The sequence below is a fragment of the Notolepis coatsorum genome (assembly GCF_963971535.1).
Source record: "Notolepis coatsorum genome assembly, contig: SCAFFOLD_518, whole genome shotgun sequence".
NCBI classification, from domain to species: domain Eukaryota; kingdom Metazoa; phylum Chordata; class Actinopteri; order Aulopiformes; family Paralepididae; genus Notolepis; species Notolepis coatsorum.
In genome coordinates, this window is record NW_028171451.1 from 28,457 (window position 1) to 37,211 (window position 8,755).

Below are 8,755 nucleotides of genomic sequence, written 5' to 3' on the forward strand. Positions count from 1 at the left end.
ATGTTCTGTTGAGGTTTTCCCGCGGGTGTTTGTTGTGATGTCATCATCATTGGGAAGTCAGGTTACAAGAGCTACGTATCCATGTTAAATGATATTTCTCTATTAATTAGATCATGATGGATTCAGTCAGAGCCTGTCTATTTGCTTTGTCTAATTGCAGTGTGTTTGTTTTGTTTAAGTGTGTTATTTGTTGTTTTTTGTGTGTTTTCAGTGTGAATATACATGAATATATATTGTTGTGTTGTTGTCACCCTGTAAGTTATTGGACCTAGGGCCCTATGGAACCCGCGATCGCGGAATCGTGGAGGATTTCGAGAAATTGAGATATTAACACGGAATTCAGAATTATTGCAGAATGGCGTGGAATTTGCTTAATTTTTTTTTATTAAACCTTTAAATTAATGAATGAATGATCATTACATTTATATAGCGCTTTTCTAGACACTCAAAGCGCTCCCCACAAGGTGGAAATGGCCTCCTTCACCACCACTGGTAGCACCCAACCTTGGGCTACGCAGGCTCAATGGCTGCCATACACTGGCACCAGGCACACATCACACAATGGCTGAACGGCTCAGGAGACAGGGATTGATATCAGCCAATTAAGGGGGAGGGATGATTAGGTGGCCTTGATGTCAGAGACCCGATTGGGAATTTGGCCAAGAACGTCAGGGAACCCCCTACTCTTTGAGATAGGCGTCCTAGGTTCTTTGAGAGATTGAGAGATTCACTTTAACGACCAAATTCAGTCAGGACCTCGATTTAGCGTCTCATCCGTAGGACGGCACTCGCAGCTATACGGTGTCCCAATCACTAACAGGGGCATTGTTACTGAAGTCCAGAGGACAGAGTGCTCCCTGCTGGACAACAACACCACTTTCCAACAACGGCCTTGACCGGGGCTCGAGCCGGTACTCATGTAGCCACACTGCCGGACATCTCTTTGAAAGAAATTTTTTCAGATTTTTTTTTTTTCAGATTTTTTTAAACAAATTATTATTTTGTATTATTTTACTATTTAATTATTGCACTGCACTGCACTGGTAGTTGACCTGCATTGAAGAAGAAAAAACTCATAACTGAACTGGCACTGAACATTGAACTGCACTGGCACTGTTTGCAGATGTACTGTTATTAAAGTTAGTTTAAAAACATCATTTTGTATAGTTTTTTTGGTTAAATCCAAAGGAAAAAATATTAAATCTGAGAAATCCGAAAACAGGAAAATTTAAAACAGAGAAAACCGAAAACAGGAAGATGCATTTATCAGAAAACAGGAAAAGATCAAACAGATTTCATAGGGGCCCTAATCGGACCCCAGGAAGACTAGCTGCTGCTACGCAAAAGCCAATGGGGATCTGAATAAAAACAAAACAAAACCCCAGCTGTAAGTCACAGTAGACCCACAGAATTTCCATAATAAATACACCTCTTAAACTACCACTATACCCAGCCAACTCTTCATTTTAGACTAGATTAGCCGAAGGTCAAGAGCTAAAAGTAGCTTTTTACATCATAGTTATTCATTCTCTAGCTCCAAGGCTACAATGGGGACTGAAATATCACCGGCCAGGCCACTAACGGCTTCACAACACTGATGAGTCTCGGCTGCTAACAGGCTAATAGGGCGTCAGAAAGGATCCCCTCCCCAATACTGCTGGTGTCAGAGGTCAAAGCCTTTTTCCACACAGAGGTTTACAGGATGTGAAATCTCTGTAATGTAGATACATTGTTTGGGCCGCCCTACCGTAGTTTATCTCTCTATTATCTTGGTGGTGCATGACTCAAAACTGGGACCCATTGTGGTAAATTGCCTTTTCCTGTGCGTCGCATTGTTGTTTACGGAATGAGGGGTCGTCTGGGAAGATATTAAATATAATGTGCCTTTTCTGCAGTTCAGCCGTGACAAGAACGCCCCCTCTTGACACGAGCCATTGAGAATTAGTCGTTAGAAACATGCGTGTGTGTGCGTCACTCAGAAGATATTTTGATCATATAGGACAGAATAGAATAGACACCGCGCGTTAAGACGCAGATTAGACGCAGTGTGGATCAGCGTTTCCGTTAGCCGGTAATTACCGGTATTTAACCGGCAAAATCTGGTGAAGTCCGACATATCTAATCTCTCCGGTCATAATGTCCGGTGAAAATAATTCCCTCTAAACACAATTAGATTATTTGAATTGTATTAAAATAGGCTAAAATTAAATAGCCTATGCGATGAACGAAACAATCATTACATTTGTCGTTGCTTCACCAAGCAGCCGGTCAATGACATCCTGTGTCAGCGAGCTGGCAGCTGATATATTTACGTGAAGCATGGCTTGGCAGGGTGCAGTACTCCAATTCAGCCATTGGCAATTCAGCTGTTGGGTGGGGGCGCTGCTGACACCGCTGCTCTGCTCTGTCTGCTCCTGCTCCATGCTTCACGTAAATATATCAGCTGCCAGCTCGCTGACACAGGATGTCATTGACCGGCTGCTTGGTGAAGCAACGACAAATGTAATGATTGTTTCGTTCATCGCATAGGCTATTTAATTTTAGCCTATTTTAATACAATTCAAATAATCAAATTGTGCTTAGAGGGAATTATTTTCACCGGACATTATGAGCAGCAGCACCAAGTCGTTGGGAGGTGGAGATATACATCACGGCGCAAACCCACGATAATGTTGCCGTCTCTCTGCCAAATTTCTCAGTTCTTCGCTTGATATAATTAATACAAATGTCCAATATAACGGAATTCGTTAGCTCATAAAAATGTGATTATAACAGACTGCTGTTTATTAAGGTCGGGCAGACTGCCCACCGACACCTCAAGTCGGCAGCAGCACGCAGTCTCGAGGGACTTATTTTATTTGGAATATATTAATGACTGTATATACGCAAAAGTAGTCTAGTTTTAAGTTAAAATATTATAAATGCCTTGATGATGTCATTCTTTATATAGGCCTATCAATTGTTTTTAAGCTCAATAAACTCTGACCGGAATTTATCCCATTTGTCCGGTAGATTGAAATCTACCGGACACTCAGACCTGCAAAAAAAAATTCTAACGGAAACCCTGGTGTGGATAGAATAGACTGTCAGCGTGGATAGAATAGACGCAGTGTGGATAGAATAGACTGTCAGAGAGGATAGAATAGACGCAGTGTGGATAGAATAGACGCAGCGAGGATAGAATAGACTGTCAGCGAGGATAGAATAGACTGTCAGCGTGGATAGAATAGACTGTCAGAGAGGATAGAATAGACGCAGTGTGGATAGAATAGACGCAGCGAGGATAGAATAGACTGTCAGCGAGGATAGAATAGACTGTCAGCGTGGATAGAATAGACTGTCAGCGTGGATAGAATAGACGCAGCGTGGATAGAGTATTCAGTGTGGATAGAAGGCGCAGCCACACACAATGAAAAATATTATCAAATTGACATGCATAACTCAGATGATTAGTTAATTAAGACAAGCTTTCTCCATGTAGGGCAGACTTTGCTGGTAACGGGGCAGCAGACAGGAGAGGAACGTCCAAAAAGCAATATTCCCGCGGGTTCGTAGGTAGTTTTAGCATTTTCTGACTTTGCATGTTATTTTAATTACATTACAAACCTAAAATGTGTAGCCTACTATTATTATTATTATTATTATAATATCATGTCCGCGGGTTGGTGGTGCACCCTATCCCACAATGCCGTGTGAAGTCCCTTACACACACACAGAACCCGGAACAAAAAACTGCCCGGCAATTTTACTATACCCAAAAAAGACAGCAAAATGCTGCATCAAATGTCACCCCCCCCCCCATGCCACCTTCGGTCCTTTCACACAGAACAGCATGCCGGGATGATGGGGTTCAAATCCCGGCTTTAATGTCCATCTGATAAGACCTTGTCTCAGAGAACCCCGTCTGATAATATGTCGTCTCAGAGAACCCCGTCTGATAATATGTCGTCTCAGGGAACCCCGTCTGATAAGACCGTGTCTCAGGGACCCCCGTCTGATAAGACTGTGTCTCAGGGAACCCTGTCTGATAAGACCTTGTCTCAGGGAACCCTGTCTAATGGGGCTCAACTTCTGGTCAATTAAAGCCCCCTCAAGACCTCTGGGGGGGGGCAGACCCCCATGTTGAGAACCAGCGCCCCAGTATGACCCCTGGTCGTCTCCAGTTCACAACTTTTCATCACAGACACGAGCCAACAAGCACTAAGTTCCTTGATAAGCCCATCGGTCGCTACAGAACGGCCCGCGTCAGCTCTTCTTACAGCACGGTCATTATCCACGGGCCAAGAAAAGAACATTTTTAATTAACACTGAATTGAACACTTGAAATCAAGTGTCGAGTGATGTCAGCTGAAGTTAGAACTGATTTATTTTACTTTATAATATAAATTACGTTGTTCAAGGCGCGTGACGACGAGCGGTTATCGCTTGGAGAGACTCGGTGTGGATTTAAAAATGTTGCTTGAATTGTACAAATAAACTAAACACCAAATGATTCAACACCAGGCAAGTTCTGATAACAATTCAACGTAGAGAAAAAAAATAATAATTTAAGAGTTATGTGTTAGTATGGAAAGTTGGAAACTTTATCCAAAAAGGTCAGTGGTTCTCAACGTGCGGTCTGGGGGACCACCGAGGGTCCTTTATGAAGCTTCTGGGGGTCGCCAGAAAAACGGTGAACAGTTTAATTTCATTATTTCTTTCACTAAAATGTCAGCCCAAGAATGACTTATTCTGACCGCAGGTTTACAACTCGAATGTGTCACGTCAAATACAGCATAGCTATGACATTGTATGACTTCATCATATCCATCCAACTAATCTTCTCAGATCGGGGCCCAGAGACAGAATTACCAAATGGGGACTTTTGACAATTCCGGGGGTTCTGCTCGACAATCACTACACGATGAACCGAGGACAACTGTCTGCTAATGTTGTGTTCACACAGTAACACAGTGACATACGACAACAGAAGTGTAATGAAACGTATACTAACACTGTGAGCCATTTAACATGTTCTAAGGCCTAGGTGTATGTGTGCATCCTTACATTATAATCCCATTAAAAGTGTATGCATTATACATTATCAATATGGTATAATAACTTGTTAATGAAATTGCATTAGCACTACTGTGCTTGCATCACTCCTCGTGCTGTGTGTGTTGGTCCACATGGAGTGTTATAACGTCCCTATGCCGTATGTACAACCAGTTGACGAAATTGATATTAGTCATGAGTTAGATTATGTCTGAATAGCAATATGATCAATATACGTTCCTTATTAATAATGATGTTTCTCTCAGTCGATGCAAATGGTCAATGAAGAGATCAGAACTGAGCTGTTGCAGCCTTTTAACCCTTTCAATCACTACCACACTACCAAATGGTTAACCCTTTCACTGCCACACGACAAATAGTTAACCCTTGCACTACCACACTACAGGGGGTTAACCCTAAAACCGTCTGTCGTGTGGTGGTGAAAGGGTTAAATTCAGGGCAAACCCACGTGCCAAGTCAGTCAGTCAGTGGACCATCTGAAGTACACCAACTGCTATTATTCTACCTAGGGCTGGGCGATATGGCCTAAATATGATATCACGATATTTTCTGACCTTTCGGCGATACACGATACACATCACGATGTTTTTCTTTTTTACCCCAAACAATTCATTATGAGGCTTACCAAGACAGTATTTGAGTTTGCAAGCTAACATTAAAGACAAAATAAAATACCCATGCATTTAGCATTTTTATATTAGATTTAGATTATTAGATTATATATTGCATATGAGATATTATATGATTTAGATATGAAATATGATGAATTGAAAATGGGGGACCCTGATGTAAACAAGACTAAAGTCTTTCTCTGGTCTGCATCCCCTTAACAATTGTATGTATTGAGCTGTACTGTACCCATTCTGCAATATGTTAAAGTTTTAAATCAATCAATCAATAAATAGCATTTTAGCATTTTTATGAAACTACTGTATGTCTCTAAATGTTTTGATGAATTGAAAATGGAGGACCCTTATGTAAAAAAGCCGAAAGTCTTTTTCTGGTCTTCATCCTCCTGTACTGTATTGTACCCATTCTGCAACCTTTTAATACAGTTTTCATTCATTCATTCTGACGGAAACATAATCATTTTGATTGACAGTCGAGTCTGCCAATGACGTCACACCGCTTGCACCCGCCCTGCTGTTCTTAGCACCAATCGGCAAGCGTTATTAGTTTTTGACTTCCTGAATGTCCCGTGTGCTGAACATCAACAAAGCTACTAACGTTAGCTCCCCGCGGCCGTCGAGTGGGAGACCAGTGCTTCACAGGATGACTAAATGAGGCATAATGATTTTACTACAACGAATGTTATAATAAAAGCCTTTCCATACATCTGTCTGATTGAAAACTTTATTAACAGACCGCGGAATGGGCATATCTCAGCACAGGCTGAGATATGAACGAGTAACGTGTGGACAGATTGACGCGACACAATCCTCTTGGGCAAAACATCACGATATCCACGATACGTTGAAAAAGTGTATCGTTAATGAACTGTACCCGATATTTATATAATATCGTCATATCGCCCAGCCCTAATTCTACCTCAACGCAACATGCCAGAGTCGTCATGCTGTGGGTGTTCAGGGAGCGAAATTAACTTTTTGACTCACCGGCCAGTGGCGGGTAGATGGGAAGAGTCTACCCGCCAAGCATATTTCTTACCTGCCAAAATTATTTTGATTAAAAAAAATATATATATAGATTTTATATTAAAAAAAAAAATTTAAATAAAATATATATTATATACACTCATACTTGTAGTTGTATTATCTGCGAGACATCGCCACCACGCAATAAGTCAAAATGCTTGCTATCTGCAAACAGCTCCACTGTCTGTGTGTATACTTGAGTAGCCTCCAGCTCCAGCAAGGATTCTCCGGCCCTGCAGCTAGACCCTATATTCAGCTAGACCCTACATTCAGCATGCAAGGATTCTCCGGCGATGCAGCTGGACCCATTTATAACGTTACGGTTATGTTGTCAAATCACATTCAACATGCCCTCAGCTAGAATACGCATTCAATCAATGTTATAAGACATTGATATCAGGAGCTATCTGTAGCTACTGCTAGCCCGGTAGATAACGTTAAGACAATTTAGTTTACTGGGACAGATCGATCTAGCGTGAGGCCGTGAGCTAGCTAACGCGAGCTAGCTAACGAGGGAACGGAGGTATAATGCACTCGAGTAGACTATTGCTGGAGCATTTGTTGATATCAGTAGCTAGCCAGCTAGATACCGTTAGACAATGCGTTAGCACTAGATGCTGCGGGCGAGCTGCTACCATTCTGGGAGCTTAACGTTAGCACTAGATGCTGCAGGCGAGCTGCTACCATTCTGAGAGCTTAACGTTAGAAGCAGTGGCACTAGAGCTGCGGGCCGCTCTGTGTTGATACGAGCAGAAGCCAATAGTATCCCGCTGCAGGGGGCTGGCCCGGCTGGGCGGATATGACTCGTTGCCACGTTTTTTTTCAAAATAAGAATATCATACGAACCGAATGCTGCTAACTGCCGGAGCCATCGATATTATGACTCTAGCTGCGCTTGGGCCGGAAATGAGACCCGCACAGATCTTCAAAATAAGAGTATCATTATGAACTACACGTCTACACGCCACACGGCGGGCAGGGCTCTCAGTGGCAAGCGCCAAAGGTAAAAACTGAGCGCCCCTGGCGGGCGGCAGGCTTTAATTTCGCCCCCTGTGGGTGTTGGAACATTACGTTCATCTCCAACCGTGACATTCTTCACATTAATGCTAGCGATATAGTGGCATGCTAGCTAGGCTACCTAGCCACTAGCCAGCTATTACAAACACAAGACTACTCTTCCATGAATAACATACCTTTAGTTATTATGAGAAACTGTGGCTGAATCACAAATACAAATGTGTGTGTGTGTGTGTGTGTGTGTGTGTGTGTGTGTGTGTGTGTGTGTGTGTGTGTGTGTGTCAACAGCGACGTCGTCTGCATCAATGCAGCACCATGCTACACGCTACACGCCTGACCAGTGGTGGGTTTAGCATGTTAATGTCGCATTCAATTGTAACTCGGGTGGTCGGATATTCCGGCTTTGCTACCTGAAAATATTTTATAAATGTTGAGTCAACTCGTGAGTTCCTAGTCTATTTATCAAAATGCTTAAGTATATTATTAGCTATATGTTGCTGCAAACTGTCTTTACGAGTTGTAGTTCCTGCGAGACAAATCGTAAGAGAAAATTGGCTAAAAAGTTTAGAGTGACCGTCCGTCCATGTTTTTTTCTCAGACTCAAACAGAAACAGGAAGGAACCGAGACACGGACCTCTCTAGCTACCTCCGTCACCAGCTCTGGGAAGCAGACAAGGGACTCTAAATTAATGGAATGAATCATAGAATTGCTTGTACCAGTAAAGGTAGAGGAGGCTGATTTGATTGAGCAACATTGACATTGCCATGTTTACAGTCTTAAAAACACATTGACACGTTACACTCGGAATGTCATTCAGCAGAACTTAAAAAAAAAAGGGGAGGGGGGTTTGTTATATTTTGGGTGCATACATACATACCGATGACGTATTTCACCTTTTTTTGGACGATTTACAAACAACAACCGAGGATAAACTAGTTGACAACTTGCGAAAACATTTGATTTACAATATTGAAATTGACACTTAAGCGGGCGATTGCTATATCCAGCACAAGTCAGTTTAGCTAAC